Consider the following 24,255-nt stretch of genomic DNA (forward strand, 5'->3'; position numbering starts at 1 on the left):
ATATATATATATATATATATATATATATATATATATATGGTTTAATTAGTTTAATTGTTTAATTAATATATATGTATTTTTCACTTTTGATGTCATATCTAAGAGTTTTTAGTTTTGATGAAAACCTAATATATATATATATAGTTTAATTAGTTTAATTGTTTAATTAGTTTGTTTAATTAATATATATATTTTTCACTTTTGATGTCATATCTAAGAAACCATTGTCTAAATTAAGTTCACAAAAATTTACTTCTGTGTTTTCTTCTAATGGTTTTATAGTTTTAGGTGTTAGTGTTTTCTTCTAATTCTTTTATAGTTTTAGGTGTTACATTAAAATCTATAATCTATTCTTTTGCATTAGAGATAGCCAGTTTTACTAGCCCTATTTGTTGAAAAGACTATTCTTTCCCCATTTATTTGTTTTGGCACCCTTGCAGAAAATCAGTTGACTGTAAATATAAGGATTTATTTCTGCACTTTGTTTTACTCCGTGATCTGTATGTCTAGCCTCATGTCAGCACCACACTGTCTTAATTTTGTAGCTTTGTGGTAAATTTCAAAATTGGAAAGTGTGAGTCTTCTTAACTTTTTTTCTTTTGCAAAATGGTTTTGGCTCTTCTGGGCTTCTTATCTTTCTGTATGAATTTTGGTATCAGCTTCTCAATTTCTATAAAAAAGGCAGCTGGAATTTCATTAAATTTATAGATCATTTTGGGAGATTCCAATAGAGAAGCATGGCATATCTTTCCATTAGATCTTCTGACTAATTGATTTTTGTATATTTACCTTTATGAAACTGCTTATTAGTTCTCAAAGGTTTTTGGTTGTTTCTGTTGGATTTTCTATATATAAGATCTTGTCATCTGTGTATAGAGATAGTTATACTTCTTCCTTTCTGTATTAGTCTCCTCAAGCCACTATATCAAAGTACCACAGATTGGGTGGCTTAAACAACAGATATTTATTTTTCATAGTTTTGGAAGCTGGAAAATCCGAGATCAAGGTGTTAGCAGATTTGGTCTCTGGAGCGAGCTCTCTTCTTGGGTTGCTTGTGGCTGCCTCTTTGCTGTGTCTTCACATGGTGGAGCAAGATCTGGTCTCTTCTTATAAAGACATTAGTGTCATCATGAGTCTTACCCTTATGACCTCACCTAAACCCAGTTACCTCCCAAAGGCCCCACCTCCTAATGCCAGTACCGTGGGGGTTAGGGCTTCAGCATATGAATTTGGGGGGTATACAAACATTTGATGCCTTTTACTTCTTTTCCTTTCCTTTTGAAAATGTTATCTTTAACGTATAATACATTTAATAATACTTAATTGGAGCAAGTTTTAAAAATCACAATAATATACATTTGGACATCTGCTTCAGTCTATGTTTTCAGTACAACGGTGGGTGAACTGGAAAGCAAACTGTCCTCATTTTGTTGATATGGTTGTCAGCAAACATGTATTGAATGTAACATCATTCCCAGGAATGTACTAGGCATTGTGAAGGTCATAAAAAAATGAGCTCTGTGTATAAACTTAATTTCATAGAGAAGCCAAGTTTCAGTATGCTTGAAATACCTCCAAAGAAAATGTAATACTCACTATGAATTCCATGGAAAGTAGTAAAATGCAGCTTGTACTGCATAGTGAGGTATGTAACAAGACTGTGCAATGATAGAACACAACTCATTCTTTGAAAGAATGGTTGGGATTTAACAAGGACAGTGAATCAAGGGGAAGTTTTACATAGAGACTGGTATGGGTAAGGTCAGAATGTGGAGACAATTTTTGGAAAAGTTATATTTAACTCTGAAAAAACAAATAATGAGGATGACGGACTATAGTTTGAGGAGGACTGAGAACAAAGACTAATAAGATGTATTTCCCAGTAAGACAGATACAAGGTGAAAAAGGTGATTTTAATAAAAATAGGAAAGGAAGGTGATGAGGAGAGAACTTCCAAGGGACCAAAAGTAAGACTTAGTAAAAGATTGATTATGACAGGATGAAGGGGAGGGAATGGTAAAAATTACTGGTATTTCCAGCTAAAAGTATGAGAAGAGGGCCTGTGAACTGCTCAAGGTCCCAAAGCCACGAAGGGCAGAGCTAGAATTTAAAACACAAACCTTTTGGGGCACCTGTGTGGCTCAGTCGTTAAGCGTCTTCGTCTGCCTTCAGCTCAGGTCATGATCCCAGGGTCCTGGGGTTGAGCCTTGCCTCGGGCTCCCTGCTTGGCAGGAAGCCTGCTTCTCCCTCTCCCACTACCTCTCTCTCTGTCCAATAAATAAAATCTTTAAAAAAAAATAAAAATAAACTAAAACACAAAACTTTTGACCCCCAAACTCTGTATTCTTTATACCATGCTGCATTTTAGGAATAACTATGGAGGGTTGTAGGTTTTATTACATTCCCCAAATCTCCATTAGCATAATCCACACCACACGTTTTTTAGTGAAGTGTACCTTATAATAGAGGAGTATGAGCTAACTCTGAAGGTGCTCATGATTAGCAGGAAAAAAAAAGATCAAACATTTATATTAAAAATGTCCATGAATGTATTCTAATTCATGATAGGCAACCTCTGTTTTTGTTAGTATCCTGTGACCGTGTCACACCAGTTTCCACTCCCAAGGGTAATCACACTGCAGGAGCAAAGTATCACTGATGCAGGCACATCATACTTCCTCAGTGTCTAACGGGAGAATTCCTGTACATACTTCATGTATTCATTTCTTTATTTATTCAACAAATACTTCGTGTGGACTGCCTTTCAAGCTGCGTGGGGAGAAATTAAGGGTTTGCGAAAAGAAGAAGGCAGCTTGCTTTTTCTACTAGCTAGAGTTTTCTTTACTACCCCCACCCTTTCAGTTGGGATCACATTGCATCCCCACTGACCATAGATAATCTGAGTTTGTACCAGTTGTCTTGGTACTTTATCTAGTTAGCTCTCTTCACTCTCAAAGTGTCCCAATTTCAATAGTAAATTACATGGTCACAGTACATGTAATACATTCAAATTCATGTTTCAGTAAAATTTCAATTTGAATGCATATCTTCCATCTTCAGCTTCACTGTTGAGGAACTGAAATAGGAAAATGTGAAGTATCTGAGTGCCAGAATTCTACAGTAATTATAGATTGAATTTCCAAGAAAACAATCCAAAATAGAGGTGAAGAAATTTGGTAATCCACAAAGGAGAACACTGATGTAGCACGTACGGCATATATTTCTACTTTAAATAAAACCAGTTAAATAAAACCTTTTATCCCCCTTTCAATTGATGGCTGAGGTTTTAGTAGAAACATGAGACAAGTAACTTTTGTGTGTTAACTTGGCAAAGTCGATGAGGTGATAAATGAGTAAGAGCGTAGCATGAAACATTGCTTGTTTATTAGGTGGAGATGCTTTATTAGGTCATTTACCGGAATTGTTTTAGGAAAAAACTTGGTAGGGATGAGAAAAACTGTGGTAAGTGATAGCAAATACTAAATAAAAAATGAAAGCTAACATTTAATTCACTGAGCACTCACCATATGTCAGGTGCTCTTCTAAGGTGATTGCTTGTACTAACTGCTATGATGTTCTTGTTGTACTTTACAAATGAAGGAAATGAGATACGGAGGTTGGTTAACTTGGCAAGGCCACTCAACTGGCATTTAAGGCAAACGCTGTAGCTACCTAGTGCTACAATTTTTTTTGAAAGATTTATTTATTTTAGAGAGATACTGGGGGGGGGGCAGAGGGAGAGAGAATCTCAGACTCTGTGCTGAGCGGGGAGCCTGACGTGGGGCTCGATCTTACAACCCTGAGATCATGACCTGTGCTGAAATTGAGAGTCAGCTTCTCAACCGACTGAGCCACCCAGGTGCCCCCCTAGTGCTACACTTTTAAAGACTGCCTGATACTGTCTTGTGTGTTTTTAAGTGCCCATTTACCAATATATTTATGCTACTCACATTTCCAGAACATATTGTGGTTAACAAAGTCTCTGACTACATATTCTGTCATGTTTTCTCTCTCTCTCCCTCTGTCACACATGCACGCATGCACACAGACCCCGTGAAGCAGACCACATGAAGATATCCTCACTTTATGGGTAGGATATATTTATGTGGTTTGTCCAAAGTTGCTCATTTAGGAAGCAGTGGAACTGAGATTGGCCCCAGCTTAGGTCTGCGTAGTCTGTGAGCAGCTCATTCTACAATGCAGAGATCCCAGTCACATGCTGATGTCATTATCACGTTGGACCCTAGGAAGAATCCTTCTTGGCAATATAAAATTAGAAACTAGCATGTTTACCAGCCTTTTATCTTTAAATATTTTCCAAAGTTAAGGTGATTCTTTAAACTTCTATGCTGATACAATGAACCCATCAAAAGTAGGCTGATAGTTCACTTTAATTTCCCATCTGTGAAATGGCAGTAATATTAGTACTTATTCATATACTTGTTGTCAGAAATAAAATAAATAATACATTTGTAAAGCTCACAAAACAGTGTCTCGCATTCTTTTGTTCTCTCATGTTATTAATAAGGACTAGGTTTTGAAAAATGTGGGCAGGTTGTGTGAAATCATTCTCATTACTGGAAATAGCTCGCAGTGTACAGGTGTCATTGATGTCCGGAAAACCAAGTAATGTCTTTGTGCTAATTCTGAGGAGATATTATCAATGACCAACACATATTTTAGGAAGGAGTACTTTACTTTGTGTGACAGCAAAAATCTTATCAGTTAACTAACAGTCCTGAGAAAACCAAGCCAAAAACAAAGCACAGGCCATCTTTTGCAGAATCAGGTTTGACCAGGGATTTTGACAAGAAAGAAAGGAAGAGAGAGGGAAGGAGGAAAGAGTACTTTGAAGAAATATAAAATATATTTTAGGAAATTCATTTCCTCATTGAGTTCATACTTTCCCATCTATTAAAAATACACTATTTTTGTGAAGGCCTGCCAAGTTGGGGAGGGGATTAGCAATGGGGAGTTGATATCTACTAGAGTATAGAGTTTCAGTTTTGTAAGATGAAAAGAGTTCAGGAGATTGGTTGCACAACAGTGTGTGTGAGCGCACTTACTACTGAACTAAGTGCTTAAAAATCGCTTAAGATGGTAAATTTTTTTAAGATGGTAAATTTTATGAGATTATATATATGCATATATACACACACACACACACACACACACACACACACATATAAATTTTACTACAACAAGAAACTTTAAAAAAGAAAAAACACATTATTTTAGTCTTAAGAAATCTTACTCTGGGGTGCCTGGGTGGCTCAGTAGGTGAAGTGTCTGACTCTTGATTTTGGTTAAGGCCCTGTGATCAAGCCCCACATTGGACTCATGCTGGGTGTGGAGCCTGCTTCAGATTCTCTCTGTCCTTCCCCTGCACCTTGCTTGGGTGTGCACTCTCTCTCTCTCTCTCTCAAAAAAATAATAATAAAATAAAAATAGGTTTTATTTTTATATTGCTATTTACACAGATAAAAAGTAGTGTTTCCTTTCCTTTTTTTTTTTTTTTCTTCTCTTTTCCTTTCCTCTTCCTCCCTTTCTCCGTCCCTCTCTCTTCCTTTCTTCTTTCTTTGTCAAAATCCCTGGTCAAACTTGATTCTGCAAAAGATGGCCTGTGCTTTGTTTTTGGCTTGGTTTTCTCAAAATTGTTAGGTAACTGATAAGATTTTTGCAGTCACACAAAGTAAGGAGTCTCGGACTTAGTAAGCATTAACATGGCCCCTTACTGTGGCAGGCCAAGTTAGCAAATGAGGGTATTCCCTAAAAAGTTATTGTCTGGAGGGCTCTTTTTTTTCTTTTCTTTCTTTCTTTCTTTCTTTCTTTCTTTCTTTCTTTCTTTCTTTCTTTACTTCTTTTTTCTTTTTACTTTAGTATGCTATTTTTATCACTGTGCTTGACAGTTCATTTGCATATATTTATTTATCTATGTTAGATCAGAAACTAAGTGAAATATTTTTAAGGTCTTTTGACCCATGTTGCTAGTTTTGTGTGTGCGTGTTTTAATTTTTAATGCCAAAAAGACTCAAACTATTGGGCTTATAGTTCATAGATGATTCCATGAGAAACTCAGCCTGCAGCTTAGGGGAGTGAAACCAAGACATGTTAGATAAACTTTGGATAAAACAAGCCCTTGGGAAGAAGTTCATCTGGATACAATAAGTTTATAGTGAGTGCAGAATATAAAAAAGGGGTGTGTGTGTGTGTGTTTAGGCCACTCACAAATTCATAGCTTGTGCACTGAAGAAGCAATAAATGCTAAGTGGCAATTCTTAACATATTGGGGTCACAGGCCCTTTTGAGGATATCACCAAAGATATGTATAGACATTTAATATTGCATATAATTTAAGGCAACCTGGGGACTTCTTGGAATACATCTATATGGCCTGTGAACCACTCGGATACCAAAAAACATGAAGTTGAAAACTAAACTATCCCCAAATTTGCCTTATTGCCTAATAATTTTCCACTGAAAACTAAATTTAGGGTTAATGAATATTAGTATTTTTTGAGATGATTGAAAAAATGATAGAAATAACATGTTTATCTTCAACAATAATCATAGAATACTAAAAAAAATAGGGGAGAAAAGCTATAAAACTGCAAATAAATAAAAATAATGTGTATATGTGTTTCATGGTTATTTTTTCCAGTATTTTCTTATTTGCTTAAAAAGTGTGGTAAAAATAAAAGACTAATTTTAAGGAGGCATATTTAATGATGTCAGAATAGAATTTGTACGTTATGAAATTTAAGACTGCCTAATTTTTGCATAGTGTTTTATATATTAAGAAAATTAAAGAAAAATAAGCTCACTTCAAATACCAGTTATGTTTGAGACCATCCTTTGTGATAGTGATTAGTTTAAAAGCACAAATTAAAAGCACAAATATTCACCATCCATTTCTAGTCAGAAAAAATTAAGTAATTGACACATTAAAAAATATGTAATCAGTCTAGCATCTTAATTATATAGTGGGTAACGGAGTCAACTGTATTCTTTTAGTTTCTAGATTCTTTTTATTTTGAGAAGAAAACCAGCAATTCCTTTTGATTTTTTTTTAAAAAATGCCAAGATACTTAGAAGACAATTATATGAAAGTATTGAAAGTTTTATCAGTTGTAATTTTCTTCATAGATAAATTTAGTATTTTAAATTGGATTTAGATGACAAAGAAATACATGAAATTATGAGATATGTATTTCAAAGTATCAGTAAACTGGTATGCCACTATCCTGCTCTCACTTCCTTACCTAGTTTTAACATTAATTTATTTCTTTAACAGATAGTTTTGAGTTACAGTTTTACGTCAGGCACTGTACCAAATGTTGGAGATACAGCAGTGACCAAAACAGATAAAGTCCTGATAACTCATTTGGCTCTAGAGTGGTACATGCTATGAAAGAGAAATGAATTGTGCTATGATTGTGTTGTACAGCCCTTAAAATGAGAGTAAGAACGCTGAAATAAGCTATTACGTACTAACTCAAAGTATCTATGTTACTAAAGCAAACTTTTGGAATGCTTTTTTCCTCTAGTAGGTTAATAAATGCATTTCCTTTTTTCATGTTTCCTTCATGCTTCTACAGCCTGCAAAATCAAAGCCTTTAATTGGGTTGGGATCAGATTCGTCTCATGGAAGAAGGTGTGTTATTGTAATTTTTTTTTTTTTGAGTAAAAATGGTCACTTCATCGTTATCAGATGTAAGAGTAGGATGAATTAAAAAAATGATGTTTATTTACCATTAACTTCTAACTTTCCTGCAGAGAAGAGAGGTGACCTACAAGAGTCAACTGTTCTTTTTTTTTTTTTTTGAAACAAAATTGATTTTTATTATATTATGTTAGTCACCATACAGTACATCCCGGTTTCTGATGTAGGGCTCGATGATTCATTAGTTGTGTATAACACCCAGTGCACCATGCAATACGTGCCCTCCCTACTATCCATCACCGGCCTATCCCATTCCCCCACCCCCCTCCCCTCTGAGGCCCTCAGTTTGTTTCTCATAGTCCATAGTCTCTCATGTTTCATTCCCCCTTCTGATTACCCCCCCTTTCTTTATCCCTTTCTTCCCCTACCGATCATCCTAGTTCTTATGTTCCATAGATGAGAGAAATCATATGATAGTTGTCTTTCTCTGCTTGACTTATTTCACTTAGCATTATCTCCTCCAGTGCCGTCCATGTTGTAGCAAATGTTGAGAACTCGTTCTTTCTGATAGCTGAGTAATATTCCATTGTATATATGGACCACAACTTCTTAATCCAGTCATCTGTTGAAGGGCATCTCGGCTCCTTCCACGATTTAGCTATTGTGGACATTGCTGCTATGAACATTGGGGTGCATATGGCCCTTCTCTTTACTACGTCTGTATCTTTGGGGTAAACACCCAGTAGTGCAATGGCTGGATCATAGGGTAGCTCAATTTTTAACTTTTTAAGGGACCTCCACACTGTTTTCCAGAGTGGCTGTACCAACTTGCATTCCCACCAACAATGTAGGAGGGATCCCCTTTCTCCACATCCTCTCCAACAATTGTTGTTTCTTGCCTTGTCTATTTTTGCCATTCTAACTGGCGTAAGGTGGTATCTCAGTGTGGTTTTGATTTGAATTTCCTTGATGGCTAATGATTTTGAACATTTTTTCATGTGTCTGTTAGCCATTTGTATGTCATCATTGGAAAAGTGTCTGTTCATATCTTCTGCCCATTTTTTGATTTGTTTATTTGTTTCTCGTGTATTGAGTTTGAGAAGTTCTTTGTAGATCTTGGATACCAGTCCTTTATCTGTAGTGTCATTTGCAAATATATTCTCCCATTCCGTGGGCTGCCTCTTAGTTTTTCTGACTGTTTCCTTGGCTGTGCAGAAACTTTTAATCTTGATGAAGTCCCACATGTTCATTTTATCTTTTGTTTCTCTTGCCTTTGGGGATGTCTCATGAAAAAGGTTGCTGTGGCCGATGTCGTAGAGGTTGCTGCCTATGTTCTCCTCTAGAATTTTGATGGATTCCTGTCTCACATTGAGGTCTTTCATCCATTTGGAGTTTATTTTTGTGTATGGTGTGAGATAGTGGTCAAGTTTCATTCTTTTGCATGTAGCTGTCCAATTTCCCAGCACCATTTATTGAAGAGACTGTCTTTTTCCCACCGGATGTTTTTTCCTGCTTTATCAAATATTAGTTGCCCAGAGAGCCGAGGGTCCATTTCTGGGCTCTCTATTCTGTTCCATTGGTCTATGTGTCTGTTTTTGTGCCAGTACCATGCTGTCTTTGTGATCACAGCTTTGTAGTACAGCTCGAAATCCGGCATTTGTGATGCCCCCAGCTTTGTTTTTCCTTTTCAACAGTTCCTTGGAGATTCGGGGCCTTTTCTGTTTCCATACAAATTTAAGGACTATTTGTTCCAGTTCTTTGAAAAATGTCCTCGGTATTTTGATCGGGATAGCATTGAAAGTGTAGATTGCTCTGGGTAGCATGGACATTTTAACTATGTTAATTCTTCCGATCCATGAGCATGGAATATCTTTCCATCTTTTTATGTCTTTCTCAATGTCTTTCAAGAATGATTTATAGTTTGTAGAATATAGGCCCTTTACGTCTCTGGTTAAGTTAATTCCAAGGTAACGTATGGTTTTTGGTGCTATTGTAAATGGGACGGATTCCCTAATTTCTCTTTCTTCGGTCTCGTTATTCGTGTACAGAAATGCAACTGATTTCTGAGCAGTGATTTTGTATCCCGCCACGTTACTGAATTGCTCTATAACATTTAATAGTTTGGGAGTGGCTTCTTAAAAGTCAACTGTTCTTTTTCCTGCGATTTTAAAAGGAGACCGTTTCGGTTTTCCGCGTGACCTTAACAACACTATGGGACTTAGAAAAGTGAACTCAATTTTCACTGTTGCTTACACAACGGTAAACTTTAGGAATTGTACAAGGTGATATGTCAGAGTCATTATCACAGAGAGGAAAAAATAAGTAAATAGGGAAAAAAGTTGGAGGCGAGCTACGCTTAGAGGCTTTCACTGTTTATTTTGTGATTGTTCCATATTTTATGACTATAGTTGCTTTACAAACACCGTAATTATCAAGACTTGTTGACATTTTGTAATGAGAATGTGAACTGCTCGATGTGGGGAATGTCGTTTCCCCACTGGCGTTCTTCTCTGCTGCCTCTTGATCTCCGATTCTCTTTGACTGACATCCCGTAGTCAGTGCCTCACTGGTGCACTTTGATGATTTTACCCAGTTCATTCTCAGGTTCTCTGGTGATGATCTTATAAACAGCGTGACTCATGACTAAAAGGAATGTATCCTGGCCAAAATACTCTGAACTGTGAATAATTTTCAAGCAGAAGGATCTTCAATCACAACCTAAAAAGCCTGTGTTTACTTAGCATAGCTTTTAAAGTATCTTGATTGAGTATCATGGACAACTCCATGCCTTCCTTTTACACTGATTTTCAAGCACTGACAATTTCCTCTACTAGCTGAAAACTACTAGAAGCATTCCAAGGTTTTTATCACTTTTTTCTGGCACCAAATCTTGCATGTCTGAAGTAGTGGAAAGCCCTTTGGCAGTAAGAGCTGCTTCCACCTGAGAAGCCTTTATTCTGATTTCTTAAGAGGAAGAATGATTTAATTATTAATGTTGACTGAAGTCAGTGGTGAGCCTTTTGTTTTTTGGTTATGTTGGGATGTGTACCGCGTTTGATCCCGGTACCCTTGACAGTGCTCTTACCTGATGAGATGCTGGAGGAGGACATTAAAGAGAAGCTATTTGGCTACTGTTTTTGGAAGGATAGGAAAGCATGACATGCTTACTTTAATGCAGGGCAATAAACCACAAACTGCCTTCTAGAAATTCTGTTGTCGAAGTTGATATTTCATTTTATTATCTGATTATAAAAATTGAAAGGTAAGTAGCTCAAATAACAGTTTTGGATTTAATATATCACCAGTAGTTTAATTACCATACAACTGAAGACCATTATCATTCAACACAGTCTCAGAACATAGCTCCTCTTCTGTGGTGGCATGAACCTGAAAACTGAATTATCTCCCCCCCAGATTAGCAACTGAAAGTGTTCTAAAGTGTCACTGCACTGTGAAATATTAAACAGATGACGTTTACCGATTCTGTGGCCATTAGATATTAATGGGTAAATACTATATGCAGCGCTCCAAGTATGTTGAGCTCTGTAAACGTATTCGATGGAAGTAGGTGTCTTCATCCATGTAAATCATTCACTCATCTGTTTGCCTATTGTGTCGCAGACATCTGTCTATCTAGTTATTTTCAGGAGACATTGATGCCTATGCCTGATCTTAGGCCATTGAAATTAGAAGTGCATAGCATCCAGGCGTTTGTGCATTTTAAAAGCTCGTAGGGTGTTTCTAATATACAAGTAGATTTGAAAATCATGTTTTTTAGTAGTAAGGAAGAAAGATAAGACCACATTTCTTATTTAGTGAAGGAAACAGTAAAAAATGATGAAAATTTAAACTACTGATAATTGCTAGAAAGGAAAATAAAACAGGGTAAGGGAAGGGGGCATGGCAATGTGGAATTATTATAGAACAGTAGTCAAGGGATGAATGCCTCTTAGATGTGGTGACATTTGAGCAGAAGGTGCTGGAGCTATGTGCTGGTGTAGAAAAGGGGCTCAAGTAAAGACTAAGATAGGAATGATTATGGCTTGTTTGAGGCAGAGCAAGAAGACTTATATGGATGGAATATAGGAGGAAGGAAGGAGGAAGGGGAAGATAGATGATAGAGACAGAGAGAGAGAGAGCGAGGGAGAGAGAGAGGGAGAGAAAGCATGGGCTAGCCCATGTAGGGCTTGTGTAAGTCTGTGTGAGCAGAAGCCATCAAAGGATTTGATCTTATTTGCGTTTTGAGAAGATCGTTGTGACTTTATCATTAATATCATTACAGAAAAAAAATAGGATATTCTTGGACATTATGCATTTGATATTTGTTATGATTTGTCAGATGTTCACACCTAATGCAAATCGATGTAATTCTTTTTTGCAGATTAATTGTATGAGAAGAAAAATTTAGTGGGGGAAATTGATGCTAATCCATGCAGCTTTTAATGACTTGGTTTAGAAAGCAACTTGGTGCTTATCATGCCTTTGATGTATGTATATGGTGATAATTATCCTGTTCTAATGGGAAGGAGGCACATTTTTTTAAGGAAAATGTACATGTCATTTATGTTCAATAAAATTTTTTCTTAATTCAGAGGGACTTTGAACAAAACCTAGTTGCCATCATGATTGCCCGCCTTTCCAAATATAATTCTGTTTCCTTCTTAATGACAGAATGTTCTTTATGAACCCAATTTTATAAGCTCATGTCTTGAATATCAGATCCTTCTGCATTTCAGTTAATAATTTAGTTGTAATAATTGACTCATTTTCTGGAAATAAAATTGTTAATCATGAAACCATCTCTGTCTCCTCATTTTTCGAGAGTATTATGAATAAAACTCTGGAGATACCCCATGAGAAAGTGTTTTCTTGATGAAATAAAGAATCGTAATATACTTCGGGAGCTTCAAAATATGTAATAATATATTAAAAACATGAGAAATGCCACAGTAAAAACATTGTTTAAATGTATTTATCCAGATATTTTCCAAACATATTTGACTATAGAAACTTTGTGTGTGTGTGTGTGTGTGTGTGTGTGTGTAAAACTTCATATTTCATAGACCTGGTGTTTCTCAGAATTCGTTTTGAGAAACACGGTTCCCACATATATAGCTGACTTTTATTTTTGCAAATGTTATTATTGATGTTGCTTTACTCACCCGCACATGTTTATAAACAAAACAAAACAGTGGAAGACTTATGATTCTTTTTGACACTGAACAGATGTGAAGTTTATTTCCTTATTAGTGCCCACAGGACTTACAAATAAACCTGTTAATTGTTTGTTGCTTGTTCTTCTAAAGTCTTAAATTTAATTCATAGATGACTTCAGGCTCTTCACAAAAAGCGTAACTTCAGTTCTCCTAGCCATGTGTCAAGAAGATATTAAATGGTTGTATTTCTTCCATAAGCCCCTGAACATTAAGGAGCATGGATCTTTTTGCTCTGTTTCTTCCTCCATTTTCTTTTTCTTTCTTTTTTTTTTTTTTTTTTAAGATTTTATTTATTTATTCGACAGAGATAGAGACAGCCAGCGAGAGAGGGAACACAAGCAAGGGGAGTGGGAGAGGAAGAAGCAGGCTCATAGCGGAGGAGCCTGATGTGGGGCTCGATCCCATAACGCCGGGATCACGCCCTGAGCTGAAGGCAGACGCTTAACTGCTGTGCCACCCAGGCGCCCCTCTTCCTCCGTTTTCTGATTTAGAAGGCCTGTAGTTAATACTGGCCAAGAGTTTATGATCATTCTTTGCCCAGTGGCTTTTCCCACCAAATACATAAAACTTGAAGCATGTGGAGAACCATCACCAGTTACTTCTAACTGGTTAGAAGTTGAAGGGAATAGAATTCAGAAAAAGAAACCAATGCTTAGGAGAAGAAGGGTTCTGTCTAATAATATTTAAAAAAAACATGGCTGGTAAAGACAGATGACCATATTGCTGTCTTAAGTTATTGGAAAGCCCTTCCCACTCTTAATTTCCCAGGTGCTGTAGAAGCATTACATTTTGAAAAACTATCCCCTTCCCATTTCTCAATATCTCTTCTATTAATATCATTGCCTGCTTTTTTCTTCTAGAAAACATTGTTTTTGTCAATTTTGTTCGTAAGAATTCAGAATCATAACATTTATTGCCTTTGGTACTTTCAAGCGTTCATTGTTACACCTTTGCACAATGATAGCATGTCTGTGTGTGACACTTCTGGCCTATGAAAGATACGCAGTGAACTGTGGATTTGTAGGGGCTGTGCAATAACTTTGTGGTCACTTGGGGAATTGAGTCCAGTGGACAGGAACTATCAAAAGCAGTGGGTACACATCAGGAAATGGTTGACCTAGAGCTGAGTTTAGGGTGTTTGCAGGGACTGAATTACGGAGGAGTATAAAACTTACTCTGAAAATTTCAAGGAAGCATTGACAGATGGTTAACAGGGGGGTGGCAGAATCAAGATTAGCATTTCTGAACTAGTGTTGCCGGAGGGTAGAGCAAGGAGTAGGAGAAACAGTGTAAGTAAGGAGAGTTAGTCTGGTTGTCAGGGCTAAGGGTATTAGTGTCTGGCAGGGGGAGGGAGAAGATGGAAACGATTCTAGAGTGCTTTTAAAAGGGAAATACCCAAGATGTGATAACAGGGTGTAAAGAGTAAAGGGAAGAAGTGTGATGTAAGTTGAAGAGTTGTTAGCATTTTCCTAGGTGAGAAATTTGGTAGCAGAGCAGCTTTGGGAGTCATGAAGATAAGGGCTTATTTAGACATGCTTAATTTGTGACACTTTTGGGTGTTGACCAGTGGCAATGTCTTGCCAGTCTTACTTCATATGCTTGTGTTATATTGAATTTTATAGATTGTGTCCTATTAAACATATCAAATCTAATATTGCAGTTTTTCAAAAGGTATACTAAAATCTTCAATTTACATGCAGTGGGCTTAATGTATGCTATTACTACTTTATCATATCTCATTTAGAACTAACTGACCTCCCTCTAGGTTGCTCAGGAAAATTATTTACTATAGTTAAATAAGTAAATCCTTGTTTCCTATCCAGTCATCCTGCTCACAGTGCTCAAGTAATAGGAAGCCCCTTTGCAATTCAGTGCTTGCAAATCCCAGGGAAAGCCTTTTTGATTTTCCATGTGGGGGTTCAAGTTTTTGTTATATGGAGGGAACCATGGTTACCCTGCGAACACTGGGTTTCTCAGCACCCACTGAGAAGGGCCCACTGAGACCACTTCCTGATCCCCAGGATTACCTGGTTACTTACTAGGACAGAAATATCTATGGAGAGAATTCACAGTGGACGCTAAGGATTTTACATTCCAAGTAGCATGTTTGGAGTACTGGATTCATTGTACTAGGCGCTCAGCGTCGGCATTTGTGTTCTAAGGAAGCCCAACTAATGTGAACGTTCTATCTAGGAAGTATAATAATAGATCACATGTTTTTATTTGTTGTAGTAACAAATGGACAATGGTTTTACCTTTATTTGTAATTATAAATTTTAGTTTATTTGTGCAGATAAATAGAACACAGATTCCTTAAAGGGGGAGAATCTGTCTTGTTCATTGTTGTATCATTACAGTCTGCATGTATCCCTAACACTCAATATGTATTGGTTACATGAATGGATTGCAGTTACTGGAACAATATTTCCAGTTTTTCTGTTAGCATTTGTCCGTGTCTGTGTGGATGGGCTAGGATGGATAGAGGAGAGGGCAGGTGCGGGGAAGTTGCCTCAGCTGTAGGTCAGACAGTTGAGCTCCACTGGGCAGATAGAAGCATAGAGTCCAAGGTTACTTTAGACTACCTCCAGGCACTTCTGAGGAAATACATTCACTCCAGGATTCAGGATGAAGCATCAGGGAGCTTTAGCTTGTGGGTATGGCCTAGGCGTGGAGAAGCAGATGGCATTTAATATGTAGACACCTGGGGCTTTCACAGGCGTTCTTTTGCAGTCTGGGCCTACCCATGCCAGTGAGTGGGATTTATTTGTCAAGTTTCCGTTATGGAGGGAAAGTGTAACAAAAGTACAGTATTATCCTAGAAACTCAGAAACAGGCACCAAGATAGTAACGGGTATGTACTGAAGCCCACAGGAAGGATTCACAATTAGAAACGTGGGCATCTACATCCTTCTACCAGAATAGTGGATTGAGGAGGGAGGAGCCCAGGAAGAAGAGTGACCTAGATCACTGAATGAAAAAATGGAAAAGCCTAGGCGCTTTGGCTGTAGGGTGGGTGGGGATCCAGTGTGAAGCCTGGGAATAAGGATGTGGTGATGTTCCACGGGTGCACCTATAACTATTAGTCCTCCTTCTCCTCTCTCCTTCTCAGTGTAGCCTTGCCAGGACTTTCCTTGCCTTTCCATCCTTTCTATAGCCTATCCCTTCCTCTTTTCTCTTTCAACCTTCTCTTTCCCTTTTTGTCACTCTCCTTCCTCCCAGCTATAGGGTGTGATTTTGTAAGTATGGTAAAAATTCCGTACCTAATATTTTATAACGTAGGAAAATGAAATCTAATATAACTGAGAATAATCTAGGAAGAACGTCTGGGCTTTTTTGGTGTTGAGGGATCCATAAAATTGAAAAGTGTATTTTTTCTGCTCTATTGATAGAGTCTATGAATACATTTACCTTAGCCTCAAGTGAAAAAAAAACACACATACAAAATGTTTTAAGCACAATGAAGAAAACACAGAAGCTGTAGATACGTAATGTGTGCTTTATTGTTCCTGTGAAGAAATAGAAACATCATAGTACAGGTTGGTTGGTTGGTTGGTTTTTGCTTTTGAATTAACTGTAGGGGAACAGATATCTACAATTGAAGAGCATTTTTGGAGAGTATGCTTTTTTCAGTGACTTGAGATGCCTAACAGATTTGTGTGGCCTTTCTTTTCTTTTCATTGGGTTAGTATGATTTTTTGAGTGTATTAATTTGATAGGGTAAAAAATATTTTTACAGTGTTGTATGTGATGTTTTGTTCATCTGCAGTTTTAAAACTGGTACCATAGGTGGCTTTTGAGACCTGACAGAAGAGATGGTGTTAGGTTCTTTTGATGCAGGGAAGAAGACTCACTTGAGTTACCTCAGTAAGGTTGAGTAATGAAGAAGACAGGAATCCCAGCCACACTTCTGGCCTTTAAGGGAACCCAGGGAGAATGGACTGCTATTCAGAAATGGGAAGTAACCAGGGCAGCTGAGCCAATTCCTTCTTTGCCCCCTACTTGTAAGAGTTGGTTCTCTGCCATTGGGATGATGTGGCTCCCTTCTGTCTTTGCTTTATCTGCTGTTCCCAATATTCTCTCTATTCTATATGGTATTTCTTTATCTTCTTCTGACTCAGTTTCTGATCATCCGTAATCATTATTCTTCATGACTTCTGCTGCCTGATAACATCTGTAAAGCATCTTCTCCCTCTGTGGCTTGTTTTCTGCCCCAGTTATGAATAGTCTGTCTTCCATGTCCGAATTCAGAATGTAGAGCGTGTTCTTGGTCTGGGTAATGCACTGTTGCTTTGTTTAGCTGGAGCTTTTGCACCAGGTCCCCGCTTAAGCCTTAGATGATCTAGTCTTAGCTCAGGCGCTCAGTCCAGTCTCCTTAGAGGGAAAGGGTTATGCTGAGTGCCCTGAGGTAAGTTACTCTTCCAGCAGGAGGATGAGGGCAAGACCTTTACCGATGGGATTTATAGGCACGGCAGGCATTGGGGAGCAATAGATGGCTAGTTTGAGTATAGTGAGAAATTACTTTGGCACAAGGAGCATAGCAGTTGGAGGACCCCCTGCTGCTCAGAGTTGGCCTTCCATGTATTTTTGCCTTGATAAAGCAATGAATGAATGAGAAATACTTGTTTCTCGCTTAATTTCCTTGGATCTCATTGCATATTTTATTTGTCACCTGCCTCATTTACTTCACAGATTTTCCTTTCAATTGAATTTTCATTTATTATTTTATGGGTTCTTTTGATCTATAGGTCGTTCTTGAAAATATATAAATAACTTGTGCAAGGAGTTAAACTTACTTGATAATGGTGATGACATCTATAAGTATGTAAGGCTCTTTCAGTTTTAAAAAGTGATAAAGATTGCATCTCAGAATATTGTTGCTGTCTTGAATGTGTTACTTCTCTGCAAAGTTCCAAAGTAGGTACTCAAAGACTATACAGGTAACACGGACAAAAAAGCAGAGTTAGAGATTTTAAAATGTGAGACATAGTGCCTTTAAATGTATGTACTGCTTCTGTGAAACTGTTTGTGGTGTATGTGTTATTATTGTTGTTTTTGTTTGTTTGATTTTTGGCAAGGTAGAGCTTGACGACCTATTAAGAGTTCTCCCTCCTCTAGCGCTCCTTTGCCTTTCCCCCACCAACTCCTTCCCAAATATCTCTTGAGCATTTACTATGTACCAGGCACAAAGAAAGTGATGCAATTTTTATCTCATTCAGATATACAGTGAGCCTGTGATTGCTGTACTTATAATTCAGCTGGTAAGATGTAAGTAGGTTGAATAGAATGGTTTCCTTGATTAGGCAGCAATTTTCATTGGTGTACAAGCATCTGATATATTTTTCAGACTTCACACTGTGTCTGTTTTATTCTGTAGTAGGTGTTCTTGGCAGGTACTAATAGAAAAGATAAACTTCATTATTTCATTTGGCAACAAGAAATTCATGGTGTAGAATCGTTTTCTCACACGAGCTTGCTTTAGCCATAATAGGTGAGGATTTTTCTTTAACGGTTTTATCAATAGACATAGTTTGGAAAAAAAGAGTGAAATAAAATGAAAAGGGTACACAGGATTTTAGCACGCAAACTAGAGTGTTGTCCTCTAGTAGTGAAAAGGAAATAAAAAGGGTCAGAATTCCTGAGTTGTGGTCTTGGCTCTGATGCTTGTAACTCATCTCTCAGTATTGATTTTTGTTTTGGTAAAAGAAGGACCCTACATCTGGGACAGGGTTGTTTTGAAAATAAGATGTCATAACAGTGAAAACATTTTGAAAAGTTAAACTTGCACGTTCATCAGCAGCAGCACGGAACTAGTTTGAATAGATTATTTAGACATTAAGAATTAAGTTACAGGCAGGTGCTTAATAGGATGACATCTATTTTAGCATTTATAATAGCAGGTTGTAGTTCATATGCATGCCTGACTCCTCTGCTAGATGAGAAGCTTCACGGCTTCGTCGGTATCCCCACTGTACAACACTGAGCAGGTGTTCAGTAGTGTCATTGGGTGAGTAAAACTGGGCAGAGATGAGGAAGGAGCATATTCATATATTACTATTATTATAAACTAGTGCACTAGCTTTCGGTTACATTTTAGAGAGAGAGGTAAGTCTATCCCACAGGTACCTAGGTCATTGTTTCCCTTTGCTTTAGTCTATGAGATTGGAAGGCTTTTGTTGCTTTCATTTTGCTTTTTTTGCTGTCGATGGTTACAGCAAAACAGATAGAGGATGTGCGCTTGGTAATATGATCTTAAGTGACTGAATGAAATGAAGTCTTCATTGTCTGAAAGAATGTACTGTACTGATTCAATTTTAAGTGTTTTCGTGCATAGCAAAGAGATAAAAACTGGTTTGCCTAGTGTCACCTAGTCAAGAGTTTCCAGAGGAGGGACCTGCTATGGCTAACATTAGTACTTTCCACTTATTCATAGATTTAGAGCATTTGGAAGACTGCTTTTTGGTTATTTGCTTCTTTTAACTACTCAGAGCTTGGAAATCAAATATACCTGGTATATTACATGATCTTCTTTTCTCTGTGGCTCAGTGTTGAATTCTTATGTCATGTCTTTGCAGAAACTTTACTTGCAAGTGTGGACTCTGACATCACTTGTTGGAAAAGGGAAATTTGGTTGTAAATTTTACAGTTTTAGCACAAGTTATAACTTCTCCTGGAATGTATCCTTTTAGACTAGTAACATGGTCTCATATTTGTATAGTACTTTACACTTCTGAAAGGGCTTTTATAGATAGGTAACTCCTTTGAAAATACCCCCGGGAGAGAGGAAGCATAGGTGTTACTATCATCATGTGGCAAGTGCTCTCTCGGTTACTTTGACCTAACTTACATGTAAAATATTTGTCCAGTGAAATTAGATTTGACCTAATTATGATGACATTTCCACATTTTTTACTCTTTTGATAAATCTATGAACAAAAAAAAGGCCTGCTGCATCTATTCTGGAACTTGGGGAGATTAGGTTCAAATGAGATGATTGAAATCTTCTTTGCTCACAGATAGGAAACCATCTTCATTTATCACAAAGTAACTCAATTACAACTGAAAAACTAGCGATCTCTTTGATGTTTTGTCAGGATAGAAATAACTCCCTACTGATGAGGAAAATGTGTAACAGAGGAGGCTGAAGAGAAGTTCATAGCTTGGGTAAATATAATGCTTGTTCATTATAAGTATTTTATATATTCATTTGATAGCATAGACTCTATCCTGTGGGGTTGGGAGAAGGAATGATTCAAACATATAGTTATAATCTATGACCTCTTTCTTCAGTGATTATAGTTTATTGAATTCTCTGAGATGGAGCTCAAGCCTAAAAGAGAGGGGAAAAACGGAGAAGAAATTCTAGGGAAGGATCAGGTATCTTTGGAGAACAATGTTTATTTAGATAGGATATTACATTTGAATTTATTTAAGAAAAAAGGAAAATGGGGGCGTCTGGGTGGCTCAGTCGTTAAGCATCTGCCTTCGGCTCAGGGCTTGATCCCAGGGTCCTGGGATCGAGCCCCACATTGGGCTCCCTGCTCTGCTGGGAGCCTGCTTCTTCCTCTCCCTCTTCCCCTGCTTCTGTTCCCTCTCTCGTTGGCTGTCTCTCTATCAAATAAATAAATAAAATCTTAAAAAAAAAAAAAAAGAAAAAGAAAAAAGGAAAATGGTCATAATTTTTTTCTTTTTTTGAAACAAGGAAACAATGAAGAAAAATGAGCTTCACTAAGCTAAACTTTTCTTTCTTTATAGCTGACATTTATTTGGGAGAACTTCTCAATGCCTTATGATGTTTTGTGCACTGAGTCTTTAAAAATAAATTATGAAATTGTAAACCCAGGTATCTGATATATCCTTATTAAGTCTATTATAAGATAAAGTTGGGTTTATTTTTACAGCTTTGTAAACACTGATAGTATAAGTCTTTATTTTTGATAGGCCATTCAGATACTACATAGTAGATATCAAATCCTTATCAGATAGGGGAGAGCTATTAAAGGTTCAGGTGTCAACATAAATAATTGCCCTAGAAACTTCTGTGACCAGTTAGTAAGGCACAATGTTTACTTAGGTGGTGTCTTTGTGAGAAGCTCCAAAGAAATACGAAAGTACCTTATTAGAGTGGAATCAGGTAGGAATAATTCTGTTCATCTGCCAATCAGGTCTTTATTTGCTTTTATGTAAAACATAACATTAATTCATCAGGAATGAAGAGATATTATTCATCTTGTATAATTTTTGAATTATTTTATGTTCCACATCACCTATTGCATATCAGATTTATAAAGTTATTCATATCCATCCTGAATCTGTTTACCAGTTGTATAAATCAATCACATTTATGCTCTCTTCAGTAGAAGTTAAGATGTGATTAATGTAAGGCTGCAGTCTAAATTTCATGAAAGTCTATATTGTATCATTTTTTTTAACATTTTGTTTATTTATTAGAGAGAGAGCAAGCGAGCACAAGCAGGGGGAGGGGCAGAGGAAGAGGGAGAAGCAGAAGCAGGCTCCGCACAGAGCAGGGAGCCCGATGTGGGGCTCCATCCCAGGACCCCGGCATCATGACCCAAGCCAAAGGCAGATGCTTAACCGTCTCAGCCACCCAGTGCCCCTATATTATATCATTTCTCAAGAAAACACAAACATTTTCAAAAATAAAAACAAAAACAAAACAAAATTTAAAAAAAGCAGACATTTTAAACTATGTAAGTTCTGCCCTCTCAATTCTTTTCTTTTCCTTTCTTTTCTTTAATATTTATGGAGTGTTTGGGTGGCTCAGTTGGTTAGGCATCTGCGTTTGGCTCTGGTCATGAACCCAGGGTCCAAGGATCCAGCCCTGCTTTGGCTCCAGGCTCAACAGAGAGCTTGTTTCTCCCTCTCCCTTTGCCCCTCCCCTCCACTTGTGCTCTCTCTCGCTATCTCTGTCTCTTTCTCTCAAATAAATAAAATCTTAAGGCAAATAAAATAATAATAAAAAATATTTATTTATTTGAGAGGTTAGGGGCAAAGGGGCAGAGGAAGAGGGAGAGAGAATCTTAAGCAGATTCTCTGCTAAGCACAGAGCCCCGGGCTGAGTTTGATTTCAGGACCCTGAGGTTCCAATCTGAGCTGAAATCAAGAGTTGGTAGCTTAACGGACTGAGCCACCCAGGTGCCCCTCTCCCCTTTTAATTCTTAAAAATCTGTTGAAGACTCATCTGACCTTCCGTATCCTTTTCAGCTTCTAATGGCAGCAGATATCTTCAAAACACCAAAACATTAGCTGAATAACAATTTTGTAGAAAATTTTATTTTTTTTCAATGTATCTTTCAATTATTTGGCCCATTTGATACTGTTAGCTCAATTTGGAGGAAGGCAAATGAAAATTCAGTGAAATATATAGTATACATTAGTAAATAGCATATATTCCCAGAGTGATTATTTGGTTGAAATAGACAGAAAACCAATTAAAATTCAGTTAAAACAAAATATATATTGGTTATTATAATTTAAAGTTCTAGAGTGATGCTTCGGGCAAGGCTGAATCCAGGCACTCAGATAGTTGTTTCGCTCTCATAACTGGTTTTCACGGAGTTGAATTTGTTTGAAGGTAGGAAACCTGAGGACAAAATAGCCATCAGTCTTTTAATCATCAGTTTAATCAACTCAAATGGAAAGAGATTGCTTCCTTCTAAATAGTTTTAGAAAAAAGTGCTGATATGATTTTCCTTCTTTTAAGAACATAGTGCACATTTCCATTCCTGAGTAACCAGTTATGACTAGGGTCCTGGTATTCTCACTGGCCAGTCTTGGAACTAGCACTAGAGACACCCTCACTCAGTCAAACATAACTACTGGGAAGAAGGGGAGAGTGTAGGTCTGCAAAGAAAACCCAGGGTGAAGTTTTGAGAATGTGATATTGTTTGCTTGTTTGTTTTTCCAGGGAAGTGGTGGCAGGAGGCACAATGTTTGTATATACTAAATTAAATGAAGAGAGAAATGTGTGCTGTTAGGTGAAAATACCATCGAGCAAAAGAACAGCAGGTTAAAATGGCACACTAATATTTCATAGTAGGTCAGCATAAAGGATGATTGCAAAATCTTGATGCTGAAAATGTTTGATTGCTGAAGAAAGGCCTTGAAACATACCCAGTCAACATATAAAATACTTGTGATGATAGCATCTCAAAAGACTATTTCCTTGTCTGTAAGATAATAATTAATTAATAGTAGATGCATTTATATACTTTTTATGTGGGGAATTATGTTGATACAGAAGGTTTTCTAGATTTTATTGAGCAGTGTTTGTATAATTTAATTATATCCAGTTGTTATGATATTGCGATTAATTTAGAGTAGACACAAAGATGAATAAAACTTCTCCCCAACCCCCACTATAATTGTGGGGAACTGGAACACTGAATTACATACAGCTCCCTGAAATTTGCCTTTAAACACATTACATACTTCATAGATATTAACATGAATAAAATTAAACTCCACAGGACTGGAAAAATTAAACTAATGACTCTTTATGTAACCCAAGTAAATGAATGTTTTCCGCCCCAATTTTTTATTAAGGAATCAACCACAGTTTCTTGATTTCCTTATTTTGAACAGTCTCTGTTTTGTGGCTATTTACAAAAATGCTTAATAAGAGCCTTTATTGAATAGGTGCTTCATTTCCACAAACACTGAAATATATTTATATAGTTTTACAACTTTTTTAATAATAAAGTTTTTTGAAAATTAAGGGTGGTTTTTAGCATTGGTGTTTTATAAATATTTTTTTAGTCTCCTGAACATGTTTTAATATATTAAAATACTAAAGTGAAGAGTAGTGACTCATGATTTTGTTTTCTGAGATGAAAGAAGGAAAGAAGAGTGAAGAGAAAGTAAGAAGGAAGAGGGAGGAAGGAAGGAAGGACAGAAGGAAGGAGCTTAAAATATGGAGAATATTTGGAAAAAGTTCCATTTTTAAAGAACATGGTGTTGAAATCCTTATTTTCAGTGTATTAGAAATAATCCTAGTATTAGGACTAAATAAGATGATTAATTAAAAAAATTAAAACTAATTAAATTTATAAAATACATTAGACAAATGTAACCATTAAATAAAATTCTTTGACACCTTTGATAATGATTTAGCTGCTTTAAAGCTTTCATATCAGCTCATAGCTAAGATTTTAAAGTAAGGACTAGCAACTTACATCATTTTGTAGGTAAATGTATAACTGACATTCAGGGAAACTGAAAACCAGCCTTTCCTTATCTAATGAAGGAATTGAGTGATGAATGTACTTACCTGGGAGAAGACAATGAAGGCAGAGGAAATAAGAAGGCCCTGAGGCATATATTTGTATCAAAATCTCAAAAAAACCTCATTAAAATATA

General features: G+C 36.9%; 1 protein-coding gene across 14 annotated transcripts in view; it reads left to right on the plus strand.

Moving 5' to 3' along the window:
• The window catches only part of GULP1 (GULP PTB domain containing engulfment adaptor 1), a 247,233-nt gene that overhangs the window by 57,489 nt on the left and 165,489 nt on the right, over positions 1 to 24,255 (plus strand). The window contains exon 3 of one of the 14 annotated variants that reach the window (XM_087861939.1): positions 19,971 to 20,040. The exons of the other annotated variants lie outside the window; for them this stretch is intronic. The gene's annotated coding sequence lies outside the window, so the exon portion shown is untranslated. The remainder of the gene's footprint in view (positions 1 to 19,970; positions 20,041 to 24,255) is intronic. 14 annotated transcript variants of the gene reach the window in all.

Source organism: Ursus americanus, chromosome 1, assembly GCF_024610735.1.
Source record: "Ursus americanus isolate L20-20 chromosome 1, mUrsAme1.1.p, whole genome shotgun sequence".
In the NCBI taxonomy this organism is placed as follows: domain Eukaryota; kingdom Metazoa; phylum Chordata; class Mammalia; order Carnivora; family Ursidae; genus Ursus; species Ursus americanus.